The sequence below is a fragment of the Perca fluviatilis genome, chromosome 18 (assembly GCF_010015445.1).
Source record: "Perca fluviatilis chromosome 18, GENO_Pfluv_1.0, whole genome shotgun sequence".
Lineage (NCBI taxonomy): Eukaryota > Metazoa > Chordata > Actinopteri > Perciformes > Percidae > Perca > Perca fluviatilis.
The window spans coordinates 822,167-837,254 of NC_053129.1; the positions used below are offsets into that span (position 1 = coordinate 822,167).

At 42.7% G+C, this 15,088-nt stretch overlaps 8 non-coding genes across 8 annotated transcripts; 6 read left to right on the forward strand and 2 right to left on the reverse strand.

Annotated features, from left to right (window-relative positions):
• The first annotated feature begins 633 nt into the window (after positions 1-633).
• On the forward strand, positions 634-706 carry trnav-cac. Its single transcript has one exon. It is a non-coding gene; the product is annotated as a tRNA-Val (tRNA).
• Positions 707-2,159: 1,453 nt separating this feature from the next.
• Positions 2,160-2,232, forward strand: trnav-cac. Its single transcript has one exon. It is a non-coding gene; the product is annotated as a tRNA-Val (tRNA).
• A 1,456-nt stretch (positions 2,233-3,688) lies between these two features.
• trnav-cac lies at positions 3,689-3,761 on the forward strand. The gene has a single exon. It is a non-coding gene; the product is annotated as a tRNA-Val (tRNA).
• A 2,535-nt stretch (positions 3,762-6,296) lies between these two features.
• trnad-guc lies at positions 6,297-6,368 on the reverse strand. Its single transcript has one exon. It is a non-coding gene; the product is annotated as a tRNA-Asp (tRNA).
• Positions 6,369-6,627: 259 nt separating this feature from the next.
• Positions 6,628-6,701, forward strand: trnaf-aaa. Its single transcript has one exon. It is a non-coding gene; the product is annotated as a tRNA-Phe (tRNA).
• Positions 6,702-9,532: 2,831 nt separating this feature from the next.
• Positions 9,533-9,606, forward strand: trnav-aac. Its single transcript has one exon. It is a non-coding gene; the product is annotated as a tRNA-Val (tRNA).
• Positions 9,607-12,438: 2,832 nt separating this feature from the next.
• On the forward strand, positions 12,439-12,511 carry trnav-aac. The gene has a single exon. It is a non-coding gene; the product is annotated as a tRNA-Val (tRNA).
• Positions 12,512-15,007: 2,496 nt separating this feature from the next.
• On the reverse strand, positions 15,008-15,079 carry trnad-guc. Its single transcript has one exon. It is a non-coding gene; the product is annotated as a tRNA-Asp (tRNA).
• Between the last annotated feature and the right edge of the window lie 9 nt (positions 15,080-15,088).

The following is a 15,088-nucleotide window of genomic DNA, read 5'->3' on the forward strand; positions in this document are numbered from 1 at the left end:
ACACTGAGTAATGAAATCAAATGATTCAGTCAAATCCTCAGCCACAGCCAGGGTTGCGTTGTAGTCTGTACAGGCAGAAACTGAGAACTTTGGAAACGAATGCAGACACCCACGTCTGTCAGTCTTATCGGTTTGGTAAGCTTGCATGCCTTTCAGTAGCAGTTCCACCTGATGGTTGGTCCAAGCAAATAAATCCCTGGGCTTACTTTTCGCCCTTGTTGTTCTTTCTCCAAATTATTAGCAGCATTTGACTAACATAATTGAGCATATTTCAATGAAAAATATTGAAATGTTTATGTAATTCTTTTACTCTCATTGTTGTTCTTAGCCTCATTGTTCTTACCTTAGCTGAGCCACAACCTCTTAGCCTCATTGTTGTTTTTTTACGTTTCTGGATACGTCTTACGTTACGGACACATAGAGCCGATAATCGGCCGTTGGACAGTCTGGCGAGGTCAGTGACTCGAGTCTGTTCGGTGCGTTCCGTGCCGTCGTCCGTCCGAGGGGCCGTCGGCCTTCATTTTGGCAGATGTGACATGAGAATGAAAACATGTCAAACGGCATTTTGAACATTTGCAGTAAAATATGAATGGTGCATTTCCCGACGAACATGTGGAAAAACCTTTTTCGTCGGTTTCCGTAGTGTAGTGGTTATCACGTTTGCCTCACACGCAAAAGGTCCCCTGTTCGAAACAGGGCGGAAACATGTTTATTTGAGTTTACTTCGCACAATCAAACTCTGCTGATTTAAAATCTCAATAACCTGCATGGAAAACTGTCCCTGTCTTGAAATCGTGGCCAGGCCTACCAAAGTTTCCACAGTGCACTAGTCATCACATTCGCCTGACACGTAAAATGTCTCAGGTTGGAAACTGGGGGGAAAGTACATTTGTTTTCTATTTGATTACACTGAGTAATGAAATCAAATGATTCAGTCAAATCCTCAGCCACAGCCAGGGTTGCGTTGTAGTCTGTACGGGCAGAAACAGAGAACTTTGGAAACAAATGCAGACACCCAGGTCAGTCAGTCTCATCGGTTAGGTAAGCTTGCATGCCTTTCAGTAGCAGTTCCACCTCATGGTTGGTCCAAGCAAATAAATCCCTGGGCTTACTTTTCGCCATTGTTGTTCTTTCTCCAAATTATTATCAGGATTTGAATAACATAATTGAGCATAGTTTAATAAAAAAATATTTAAATGCTTATGTAATTCTTTTGCTCTTATTGTTCTTAGCCTCGTTGTTCTTACCTTTCGTGAGCCTCAACCTCTTCGCCTCATTGGTGTTGTTTTACGTTCCTGGATCCGTCTTACGTTCCTGCTTCCATCCTACGTTCCTGGATCCCGAGGTAGGTGATCATATCGTCACTGTAAAGCTCTCTTTGATAGCAGGAACATGGTCAATGCTGCTGTAAAACTGTTGTCTTTCTTGGACTATATCCACTTTAATAGTGTTTTCCTTAAAAACGCATATCTTTGGCTATGTTTAGGCCTTGTATCCACACTACTCCGGCATTTCCGCTCCCTTACGCAAAGACATTTGGAAACGTTGATCAACCCTTTTAAGTTTGAAACTTGCAGGGTTGCGTTGTAGTCTGTACAGGCAGAAACTGAGAACTTTGGAAACGAATGCAGACACCCACGTCTGTCAGTCTTATCGGTTTGGTAAGCTTGCATGCCTTTCAGTAGCAGTTCCACCTGATGGTTGGTCCAAGCAAATAAATCCCTGGGCTTACTTTTCGCCCTTGTTGTTCTTTCTCCAAATTATTAGCAGCATTTGACTAACATAATTGAGCATATTTCAATGAAAAATATTGAAATGTTTATGTAATTCTTTTACTCTCATTGTTGTTCTTAGCCTCATTGTTCTTACCTTAGCTGAGCCACAACCTCTTAGCCTCATTGTTTTGTTTTTACGTTTCTGGATACGTCTTACGTTACGGACACATAGAGCCGATAATCGGCCGTTGGACAGTCTGGCGAGGTCAGTGACTCGAGTCTGTTCGGTGCGTTCCGTGCCGTCGTCCGTCCGAGGGGCCGTCGGCCTTCATTTTGGCAGATGTGACATGAGAATGAAAACATGTCAAACGGCATTTTGAACATTTGCAGTAAAATATGAATGGTGCATTTCCCGACGAACATGTGGAAAAACCTTTTTCGTCGGTTTCCGTAGTGTAGTGGTTATCACGTTTGCCTCACACGCAAAAGGTCCCCTGTTCGAAACAGGGCGGAAACATGTTTATTTGAGTTTATGCCGCACAATCAAACTCTGCTGATTTAAAATCTCAATAACCTGCTGGAAAACTGTCCCTGTCTTGAAATGCGTGGCCAGGCCTACCAAAGTTTCCACAGTGCACTAGTCATCACATTCGGCCTGACACGTAAAATGTCTCAGGTTGGAAACTGGGGAAAGTACATTTGTTTTCTATTTGATTACACTGAGTAATGAAATCAAATGATTCAGTCAAATCCTCAGCCACAGCCAGGGTTGCGTTGCGTAGTCATGTACGGGCAGAAACAGAGAACTTTGGAAACAAATGCAGACACCACCCGTCAGTCAGTCTCATCGGTTAGGTAAGCTTGCATGCCTTTCAGTAGCAGTTCCACCTCATGGTTGGTCCAAGCAAATAAATCCCTGGGCTTACTTTTCGCCATTGTTGTTCTTTCTCCAAATTATTATCAGGATTTGAATAACATAATTGAGCATAGTTTAATAAAAAAATATTTAAATGCTTATGTAATTCTTTTGCTCTTATTGTTCTTAGCCTCGTTTTTCTTACCTTTCGTGAGCCTCAACCTCTTCGCCTCATTGGTGTTGTTTTACGTTCCTGGATCCGTCTTACGTTCCTGCTTCCATCCTACGTTCCTGGATCCCGAGGTAGGTGATCATATCGTCACTGTAAAGCTCTCTTTGATAGCAGGAACATGGTCAATGCTGCTGTAAAACTGTTGTCTTTCTTGGACTATATCCACTTTAATAGTGTTTTCCTTAAAAACGCATATCTTTGGCTATGTTTAGGCCTTGTATCCACACTACTCCGGCATTTCCGCTCCCTTACGCAAAGACATTTGGAAACGTTGATCAACCCTTTTAAGTTTGAAACTTGCAGGGTTGCGTTGTAGTCTGTACAGGCAGAAACTGAGAACTTTGGAAACGAATGCAGACACCCACGTCTGTCAGTCTTATCGGTTTGGTAAGCTTGCATGCCTTTCAGTAGCAGTTCCACCTGATGGTTGGTCCAAGCAAATAAATCCCTGGGCTTACTTTTCGCCCTTGTTGTTCTTTCTCCAAATTATTAGCAGCATTTGACTAACATAATTGAGCATATTTCAATGAAAAATATTGAAATGTTTATGTAATTCTTTTACTCTCATTGTTGTTCTTAGCCTCATTGTTCTTACCTTAGCTGAGCCACAACCTCTTAGCCTCATTGTTGTTTTTTTACGTTTCTGGATACGTCTTACGTTACGGACACATAGAGCCGATAATCGGCCGTTGGACAGTCTGGCGAGGTCAGTGACTCGAGTCTGTTCGGTGCGTTCCGTGCCGTCGTCCGTCCGAGGGGCCGTCGGCCTTCATTTTGGCAGATGTGACATGAGAATGAAAACATGTCAAACGGCATTTTGAACATTTGCAGTAAAATATGAATGGTGCATTTCCCGACGAACATGTGGAAAAACCTTTTTAGTCGGTTTCCGTAGTGTAGTGGTTATCACGTTTGCCTCACACGCAAAACGTCCCCTGTTCGAAACAGGGCGGAAACATGTTTATTTGAGTTTACTTCGCACAATCAAACTCTGCTGATTTAAAATCTCAATAACCTGCATGGAAAACTGTCCCTGTCTTGAAATCGTGGCCAGGCCTACCAAAGTTTCCACAGTGCACTAGTCATCACATTCGCCTGACACGTAAAATGTCTCAGGTTGGAAACTGGGGGGAAAGTACATTTGTTTTCTATTTGATTACACTGAGTAATGAAATCAAATGATTCAGTCAAATCCTCAGCCACAGCCAGGGTTGCGTTGTAGTCTGTACGGGCAGAAACAGAGAACTTTGGAAACAAATGCAGACACCCACGTCAGTCAGTCTCATCGGTTAGGTAAGCTTGCATGCCTTTCAGTAGCAGTTCCACCTCATGGTTGGTCCAAGCAAATAAATCCCTGGGCTTACTTTTCGCCATTGTTGTTCTTTCTCCAAATTATTATCAGGATTTGAATAACATAATTGAGCATAGTTTAATAAAAAAATATTTAAATGCTTATGTAATTCTTTTGCTCTTATTGTTCTTAGCCTCGTTGTTCTTACCTTTCGTGAGCCTCAACCTCTTCGCCTCATTGGTGTTGTTTTACGTTCCTGGATCCGTCTTACGTTCCTGCTTCCATCCTACGTTCCTGGATCCCGAGGTAGGTGATCATATCGTCACTGTAAAGCTCTCTTTGATAGCAGGAACATGGTCAATGCTGCTGTAAAACTGTTGTCTTTCTTGGACTATATCCACTTTAATAGTGTTTTCCTTAAAAACGCATATCTTTGGCTATGTTTAGGCCTTGTATCCACACTACTCCGGCATTTCCGCTCCCTTACGCAAAGACATTTGGAAACGTTGATCAACCCTTTTAAGTTTGAAACTTGCAGGGTTGCGTTGTAGTCTGTACAGGCAGAAACTGAGAACTTTGGAAACGAATGCAGACACCCACGTCTGTCAGTCTTATCGGTTTGGTAAGCTTGCATGCCTTTCAGTAGCAGTTCCACCTGATGGTTGGTCCAAGCAAATAAATCCCTGGGCTTACTTTTCGCCCTTGTTGTTCTTTCTCCAAATTATTAACAGCATTTGACTAACATAATTGAGCATATTTCAATGAAAAATATTGAAATGTTTATGTAATTCTTTTTACTCTCATTGTTGTTCTTAGCCTCATTGTTCTTACCTTAGCTGAGCCACAACCTCTTAGCCTCATTGTTGTTGTTTTACGTTCCTGGATCCGTCTTACGTTCCTGCTTCCATCCTACGTTCCTGGATCCGGAGGTAGGTGATCATATCGTCACTGTAAAGCTCTCTTTGATAGCAGGAACATGGTCAATGCTGCTGTAAAACTGTTGTCTTTCTTGGACTATATCCACTTTAATAGTGTTTTCCTTAAAAACGCATATCTTTGGCTATGTTTAGGCCTTGTATCCACACTACTCCGGCATTTCCGCGACCCTTACGCAAAGACATTTGGAAACGTTGATCAACCCGTTTAAGTTTGAAACTTGCAGGGTTGCGTTGTAGTCTGTACAGGCAGAAACTGAGAACTTTGGAAACGAATGCAGACACCCACGTCAGTCAGTCTTATCGGTTAGGTAAGCTTGCATGCCTTTCAGTAGCAGTTCCACCTCATGGTTGGTCCAAGCAAATAAATCCCTGGGCTTACTTTTCGCCCTTGTTGTTCTTTCTCCAAATTATTAACAGCATTTGACTAACATAATTGAGCATATTTCAATGAAAAATATTGAAATGTTTATGTAATTCTTTTACTCTCATTGTTGTTCTTAGCCTCATTGTTCTTACCTTAGCTGAGCCACAACCTCTTAGCCTCATTTTTGTTTTTTTACGTTTCTGGATACGTCTTACGTTACGGACACATAGAGCCGATAATCGGCCGTTGGACAGTCTGGCGAGGTCAGTGACTCGAGTCTGTTCGGTGCGTTCCGTGCCGTCGTCCGTCCGAGGGGCCGTCGGCCTTCATTTTGGCCGATGTGACATGAGAATGAAAATGACAGAGTCAGCAACTGCATGGCCTATTTCTCGCTTAAAATGTTTTCATAAACACGTTTCGGTGAACTGTTTTAGTACAACACGAGATCGTATTCTGAACAAAGCCGCCATGACAGTCTGTCTTTGAATTTCGGAAGAAAACAAACCCACGTGGCGCGTTTGTTCAATCAGCTGCCGGTTTTCATTTTTTGGGCAACAATACAGATTAGCCGCCTGCTGTTATGGAGACGTATACGTCCCGTCTCTTCGGTGTTTTCTGAGGCATTTCTTTGACCAACTCGGGGAGACTGATCAGTCCAACTGCCTTTTCTGCCGACGGTTGGCCGTCTGGTTGGTGTGTAAGCAGCTCAAAGCTCTCTTTGATAGCAGGAACATGCTCAGTGCTGCTGGAAAACTTTTGTCTTTGTTGGACTTTACCCATTCTGACCCTTTTTTTCTTAAAAACGCACATATTATTCTATGGTAAGGCCTCGTATCCACACCACTCCGGCTAACAGTAGTGTCGATGTAGCCTTGGTAAATAATTAAGAGGTAGAATATTCTCCCCGTCGGGGAATCGAACCCCGGTCTTCCGCGTGACAGGCGGAGATACTGTCCACTATACTAACGAGGAATGCCCGAGGACTAAATTTGGCACGTCACTCTCTAGGTGGCGCTATTACATCATTTAGGCGACAGTGACTACATGTAGAAACATTTAGGTTTACTATATATTCACTGTCAGTCATATCCATGACAGAGCAGCTGTGACTGAATCCTGTTTAACATATCTATGTGTCAAAAAATAGACATGTCAAACGGCATTTTGAACATTTGCAGTAAAATATGAATGGTGCATTTCCGACGAACATGTGGAAAAACCCTTTTCGTCGGTTTCCGTGAGTGTAGTGGTTATCGCGTTTGCCTAAACCGCAAAAGGTCCCCTGTTCGAAACAGGGCGGAAACACATTTGTTTGAGTTTACTTCGCACAATCAAACTCTGCTGATTTAAAATCTCAATAACCTGCATGGAAAACTGTCCCTGTCTTGAAATCGTGGCCAGGCCTACCGAAGTTTCCACAGTGCACTAGTCATCACATTCGCCTGACACGTAAAATGTCTCTGGGTGGAAAGTACATTTGTTTTCTATTTGATTACACTGACTAATGAAATCAAATGATTCAGTCAAATCCTCAGCCGGGCAGAAACAGAGAACTTTGGAAACGAATGCAGACACCCACGTCAGTCAGTCTTATCGGTTAGGTAAGCTTGCATGCCTTTCAGTAGCAGTTCCACCTCATGGTTGGTCCAAGCAAATAAATCCCTGGGCTTACTTTTCGCCGTTGTTGTTCTTTCTCCAAATTATTATCAGGATTTGAATAACATAATTGAGCATAGTTTAATAAAAAAATATTTAAATGCTTATGTAATTCTTTTGCTCTTATTGTTCTTAGCCTCGTTGTTCTTACCTTTCGTGAGCCTCAACCTCTTCGCCTCATTGATGTTGTTTAATGTTCCTGGATCCGTCTTACGTTCCTGCTTCCATCCTACGTTCCTGGATCCGGAGGTAGGTGATCATATCGTCACTGTAAAGCTCTCTTTGATAGCAGGAACATGGTCAATGCTGCTGTAAAACTGTTGTCTTTCTTGGACTATATCCACTTTAATAGTGTTTTCCTTAAAAACGCATATCTTTGGCTATGTTTAGGCCTTGTATCCACACTACTCCGGCATTTCCGCGACCCTTACGCAAAGACATTTGGAAACGTTGATCAACCCGTTTAAGTTTGAAACTTGCAGGGTTGCGTTGTAGTCTGTACAGGCAGAAACTGAGAACTTTGGAAACGAATGCAGACACCCACGTCAGTCAGTCTTATCGGTTAGGTAAGCTTGCATGCCTTTCAGTAGCAGTTCCACCTCATGGTTGGTCCAAGCAAATAAATCCCTGGGCTTACTTTTCGCCGTTGTTGTTCTTTCTCCAAATTATTATCAGGATTTGAATAACATAATTGAGCATAGTTTAATAAAAAAATATTTAAATGCTTATGTAATTCTTTTGCTCTTATTGTTCTTAGCCTCGTTGTTCTTACCTTTCGTGAGCCTCAACCTCTTCGCCTCATTGATGTTGTTTTATGTTCCTGGATCCGACTTACGTTCCTGCTTCCATCCTACGTTCCTGGATCCGGAGGTAGGTGATCATATCGTCACTGTAAAGCTCTCTTTGATAGCAGGAACATGGTCAATGCTGCTGTAAAACTGTTGTCTTTCTTGGACTATATCCACTTTAATAGTGTTTTTTCTTAAAAACTTAAAAGCATATCTTTGGCTATGTTTAGGCCTTGTATCCACACTACTCCGGCATTTCCCGCGACCCTTACGCAAAGACATTTGGAAAACGTTGATCAACCCGTTTAAGTTTGAAACTTGCAGGGTTGCGTTGTAGTCTGTACAGGCAGAAACTGAGAACTTTGGAAACGAATGCGGACACCCACGCCAGTCAGTCTTATCGGTTAGGTAAGCTTGCATGCCTTTCAGTAGCAGTTCCACCTCATGGTTGGTCCAAGCAAGCAAATCCCTGGGCTTACTTTTCGCCCTTGTTGTTCTTTCTCCAAATTATTAACAGCATTTGACTAACATAAATGAGCATATTTCAATGAAAAATATTGAAATGTTTATGTAATTCTTTTACTCTCATTGTTGTTCTTAGCCTCATTGTTCTTACCTTAGCTGAGCCACAACCTCTTAGCCTCATTTTTGTTTTTTTACGTTTCTGGATACGTCTTACGTTACGGACACATAGAGCCGATAATCGGCCGTTGGACAGTCTGGCGAGGTCAGTGACTCGAGTCTGTTCGGTGCGTTCCGTGCCGTCGTCGGTCGAGGGCCGTCGGCCTTCATTTTGGCCGATGTGACGTGAGAATGAAAATGACAGAGTCAGCAACTGCATGGCCTATTTCGCCCTTAAAATGTTTTCATAAACACGTTTCGGTGAACTGTTTTAGTACAACACGCAGATCGTATTCTGAACAAGCCGCCATGACAGTCTGTCTTTGAATTTCGGAAGAAAACAGACCCACGCGTGGGCGTTCGTCCAATCAGCTGCCGGTTTTCATTTTTTGGGCAACAATACAGATTAGCGCCGCCTGCTGTTATGGAGACGTATTACGTCTCGTCTCTTCGGTGTTTTCTGAGGCATTTCTTTGACCAACTCGGGGAGACTGATCAGTCCAACTGCCTTTTCTGCCGACGGTTGGCCGTCTGGTTGGTGTGTAAGCAGCTCAAAGCTCTCTTTGATAGCAGGAACATGCTCAGTGCTGCTGGAAAACTTTTGTCTTTGTTGGACTTTACCCATTCTGACCCTTTTTTTCTTAAAAACGCACATATTATTCTATGGTAAGGCCTCGTATCCACACCACTCCGGCTAACAGTAGTGTCGATGTAGCCTTGGTAAATAATTAAGAGGTAGAATATTCTCCCGTCGAATCAAACCCGGTCTTCCGCGTGACGAAGCGGAGATACTGTCCACTATACTAACGAGGAATGCCCGAGGACTAAATTTGGCACGCACTCGCTAGGTTGCGCTATTACATCATTTAGGCGACAGTGACTACATGTAGAAACATTTAGGTTTACTATATATTCACTGTCAGTCATATCCATGACAGAGCAGCTGTGACTGAATCCTGTTTAACATATCTATGTTTAAAAAATAGACATGTCAAACGGCATTTTGAACATTTGCAGTAAAATATCAATGGTGCATTTCCCGACGAACATGTGGAAAAACCCTTTTCGTCGGTTTCCGTAGTGTAGTGGTTATCACGTTTGCCTAACACGCAAAAGGTCCCCTGTTCGAAACAGGGCTGGAAACACATTTGTTTGAGTTTACTTCGCACAATCAAACTCTGCTGATTTAAAATCTCAATAACCTGCATGGAAAACTGTCCCTGTCTTGAAATCGTGGCCAGGCCTACCAAAGTTTCCACAGTGCACTAGTCATCACATTCGCCTGACACGTAAAATGTCTCTGGGTGGAAAGTACATTTGTTTTCTATTTGATTACACTGAGTAATGAAATCAAATGATTCAGTCAAATCCTCAGCCGGGCAGAAACAGAGAACTTTGGAAACGAATGCAGACACCCACGTCAGTCAGTCTTATCGGTTAGATAAGCTTGCATGCCTTTCAGTAGCAGTTCCACCTCATGGTTTGTCCAAGCAAATAAATCCCTGGGCTTACTTTTCGCCGTTGTTGTTCTTTCTCCAAATTATTATCAGGATTTGAATAACATAATTGAGCATAGTTTAATAAAAAAATATTTAAATGCTTATGTAATTCTTTTGCTCTTATTGTTCTTAGCCTCGTTGTTCTTACCTTTCGTGAGCCTCAACCTCTTCCCCTCATTGATGTTGTTTAATGTTCCTGGATCCGTCTTCCGTTCCTGCTTCCATCCCACGTTCCTGGATCCCGGAGGTAGGTGATCATATCGTCACTGTAAAGCTCTCTTTGATAGCAGGAACATGGTCAATGCTGCTGTAAAACTGTTGTCTTTCTTGGACTATATCCACTTTAATAGTGTTTTCCTTAAAAACGCATATCTTTGGCTATGTTTAGGCCTTGTATCCACACTACTCCGGCATTTCCGCGACCCTTACGCAAAGACATTTGGAAACGTTGATCAACCCGTTTAAGTTTGAAACTTGCAGGGTTGCGTTGTAGTCTGTACAGGCAGAAACTGAGAACTTTGGAAACGAATGCAGACACCCACGTCAGTCAGTCTTATCGGTTAGGTAAGCTTGCATGCCTTTCAGTAGCAGTTCCACCTCATGGTTGGTCCAAGCAAATAAATCCCTGGGCTTACTTTTCGCCGTTGTTGTTCTTTCTCCAAATTATTATCAGGATTTGAATAACATAATTGAGCATAGTTTAATAAAAAAATATTTAAATGCTTATGTAATTCTTTTGCTCTTATTGTTCTTAGCCTCGTTGTTCTTACCTTTCGTGAGCCTCAACCTCTTCGCCTCATTGATGTTGTTTTATGTTCCTGGATCCGACTTACGTTCCTGCTTCCATCCTACGTTCCTGGATCCGGAGGTAGGTGATCATATCGTCACTGTAAAGCTCTCTTTGATAGCAGGAACATGGTCAATGCTGCTGTAAAACTGTTGTCTTTCTTGGACTATATCCACTTTAATAGTGTTTTCCTTAAAAACGCATATCTTTGGCTATGTTTAGGCCTTGTATCCACACTACTCCGGCATTTCCGCGACCCTTACGCAAAGACATTTGGAAACGTTGATCAACCCGTTTAAGTTTGAAACTTGCAGGGTTGCGTTGTAGTCTGTACAGGCAGAAACTGAGAACTTTGGAAACGAATGCAGACACCCACGTCAGTCAGTCTTATCGGTTAGGTAAGCTTGCATGCCTTTCAGTAGCAGTTCCACCTCATGGTTGGTCCAAGCAAATAAATCCCTGGGCTTACTTTTCGCCCTTGTTGTTCTTTCTCCAAATTATTAACAGCATTTGACTAACATAATTGAGCATATTTCAATGAAAAATATTGAAATGTTTATGTAATTCTTTTACTCTCATTGTTGTTCTTAGCCTCATTGTTCTTACCTTAGCTGAGCCACAACCTCTTAGCCTCATTTTTTTTTTTTTACGTTTCTGGATACGTCTTACGTTACGGACACATAGAGCCGATAATCGGCCGTTGGACAGTCTGGCGAGGTCAGTGACTCGAGTCTGTTCGGTGCGTTCCGTGCCGTCGTCCGTCCGAGGGGCCGTCGGCCTTCATTTTGGCCGATGTGACATGAGAATGAAAATGACAGAGTCAGCAACTGCATGGCCTATTTCTCGCTTAAAATGTTTTCATAAACACGTTTCGGTGAACTGTTTTAGTACAACACGAGATCGTATTCTGAACAAGCCGCCATGACAGTCTGTCTTTGAATTTCGGAAGAAAACAGACCCACGTGACGCGTTCGTCCAATCAGCTGCCGGTTTTCATTTTTTGGGCAACAATACAGATTAGCGCCGCCTGCTGTTATGGAGACGTATTACGTCTCGTCTCTTCGGTGTTTTCCGAGGCATTTCTTTGACCAACTCGGGGAGACTGATCAGTCCAACTGCCTTTTCTGCCGACGGTTGGCCGTCTGGTTGGTGTGTAAGCAGCTCAAAGCTCTCTTTGATAGCAGGAACATGCTCAGTGCTGCTGGAAAACTTTTGTCTTTGTTGGACTTTACCCATTCTGACCCTTTTTTTCTTAAAAACGCACATATTATTCTATGGTAAGGCCTCGTATCCACACCACTCCGGCTAACAGTAGTGTCGATGTAGCCTTGGTAAATAATTAAGAGGTAGAATATTCTCCCCGTCGGGAAATCAAACCCGGTCTTCCGCGTGACAGGCGGAGATACTGTCCACTATACTAACGAGGAATGCCCGAGGACTAAATTTGGCCACGTCACTTTCGCTAGGTGGCGCTATTACATCATTTAGGCGCGACAGTGACTACATGTAGAAACATTTAGGTTTACTATATATTCACTGTCAGTCATATCCATGACAGAGCAGCTGTGACTGAATCCTGTTTAACATATCTATGTTTAAAAAATAGACATGTCAAACGGCATTTTGAACATTTGCAGTAAAATATGAATGGTGCATTTCCCGACGAACATGTGGAAAAACCCTTTTCGTCGGTTTCCGTAGTGTAGTGGTTATCACGTTTGCCTAACACGCAAAAGGTCCCCTGTTCGAAACAGGGCGGAAACACATTTGTTTGAGTTTACTTCGCACAATCAAACTCTGCTGATTTAAAATCTCAATAACCTGCATGGAAAACTGTCCCTGTCTTGAAATCGTGGCCAGGCCTACCGAAGTTTCCACAGTGCACTAGTCATCACATTCGCCTGACACGTAAAATGTCTCTGGGTGGAAAGTACATTTGTTTTCTATTTGATTACACTGACTAATGAAATCAAATGATTCAGTCAAATCCTCAGCCGGGCAGAAACAGAGAACTTTGGAAACGAATGCAGACACCCACGTCAGTCAGTCTTATCGGTTAGGTAAGCTTGCATGCCTTTCAGTAGCAGTTCCACCTCATGGTTGGTCCAAGCAAATAAATCCCTGGGCTTACTTTTCGCCGTTGTTGTTCTTTCTCCAAATTATTATCAGGATTTGAATAACATAATTGAGCATAGTTTAATAAAAAAATATTTAAATGCTTATGTAATTCTTTTGCTCTTATTGTTCTTAGCCTCGTTGTTCTTACCTTTCGTGAGCCTCAACCTCTTCGCCTCATTGATGTTGTTTAATGTTCCTGGATCCGTCTTACGTTCCTGCTTCCATCCTACGTTCCTGGATCCGGAGGTAGGTGATCATATCGTCACTGTAAAGCTCTCTTTGATAGCAGGAACATGGTCAATGCTGCTGTAAAACTGTTGTCTTTCTTGGACTATATCCACTTTAATAGTGTTTTCCTTAAAAACGCATATCTTTGGCTATGTTTAGGCCTTGTATCCACACTACTCCGGCATTTCCGCGACCCTTACGCAAAGACATTTGGAAACGTTGATCAACCCGTTTAAGTTTGAAACTTGCAGGGTTGCGTTGTAGTCTGTACAGGCAGAAACTGAGAACTTTGGAAACGAATGCAGACACCCACGTCAGTCAGTCTTATCGGTTAGGTAAGCTTGCATGCCTTTCAGTAGCAGTTCCACCTCATGGTTGGTCCAAGCAAATAAATCCCTGGGCTTACTTTTCGCCGTTGTTGTTCTTTCTCCAAATTATTATCAGGATTTGAATAACATAATTGAGCATAGTTTAATAAAAAAATATTTAAATGCTTATGTAATTCTTTTGCTCTTATTGTTCTTAGCCTCGTTGTTCTTACCTTTCGTGAGCCTCAACCTCTTCGCCTCATTGATGTTGTTTAATGTTCCTGGATCCGTCTTACGTTCCTGCTTCCATCCTACGTTCCTGGATCCGGAGGTAGGTGATCATATCGTCACTGTAAAGCTCTCTTTGATAGCAGGAACATGGTCAATGCTGCTGTAAAACTGTTGTCTTTCTTGGACTATATCCACTTTAATAGTGTTTTCCTTAAAAACGCATATCTTTGGCTATGTTTAGGCCTTGTATCCACACTACTCCGGCATTTCCGCGACCCTTACGCAAAGACATTTGGAAACGTTGATCAACCCGTTTAAGTTTGAAACTTGCAGGGTTGCGTTGTAGTCTGTACAGGCAGAAACTGAGAACTTTGGAAACGAATGCAGACACCCACGTCAGTCAGTCTTATCGGTTAGGTAAGCTTGCATGCCTTTCAGTAGCAGTTCCACCTCATGGTTGGTCCAAGCAAATAAATCCCTGGGCTTACTTTTCGCCCTTGTTGTTCTTTCTCCAAATTATTAACAGCATTTGACTAACATAATTGAGCATATTTCAATGAAAAATATTGAAATGTTTATGTAATTCTTTTACTCTCATTGTTGTTCTTAGCCTCATTGTTCTTACCTTAGCTGAGCCACAACCTCTTAGCCTCATTTTTTTTTTTTTACGTTTCTGGATACGTCTTACGTTACGGACACATAGAGCCGATAATCGGCCGTTGGACAGTCTGGCGAGGTCAGTGACTCGAGTCTGTTCGGTGCGTTCCGTGCCGTCGTCCGTTCGAGGGGCCGTCGGCCTTCATTTTGGCCGATGTGACATGAGAATGAAAATGACAGAGTCAGCAACTGCATGGCCTATTTCTCGCTTAAAATGTTTTCATAAACACGTTTCGGTGAACTGTTTTAGTACAACACGAGATCGTATTCTGAACAAGCCGCCATGACAGTCTGTCTTTGAATTTCGGAAGAAAACAGACCCACGTGACGCGTTCGTCCAATCAGCTGCCGGTTTTCATTTTTTGGGCAACAATACAGATTAGCGCCGCCTGCTGTTATGGAGACGTATTACGTCTCGTCTCTTCGGTGTTTTCTGAGGCATTTCTTTGACCAACTCGGGGAGACTGATCAGTCCAACTGCCTTTTCTGCCGACGGTTGGCCGTCTGGTTGGTGTGTAAGCAGCTCAAAGCTCTCTTTGATAGCAGGAACATGCTCAGTGCTGCTGGAAAACTTTTGTCTTTGTTGGACTTTACCCATTCTGACCCTTTTTTTCTTAAAAACGCACATATTATTCTATGGTAAGGCCTCGTATCCACACCACTCCGGCTAACAGTAGTGTCGATGTAGCCTTGGTAAATAATTAAGAGGTAGAATATTCTCCCCGTCGGGGAATCGAACCCCGGTCTTCCGCGTGACAGGCGGAGATACTGTCCACTATACTAACGAGGAATGCCCGAG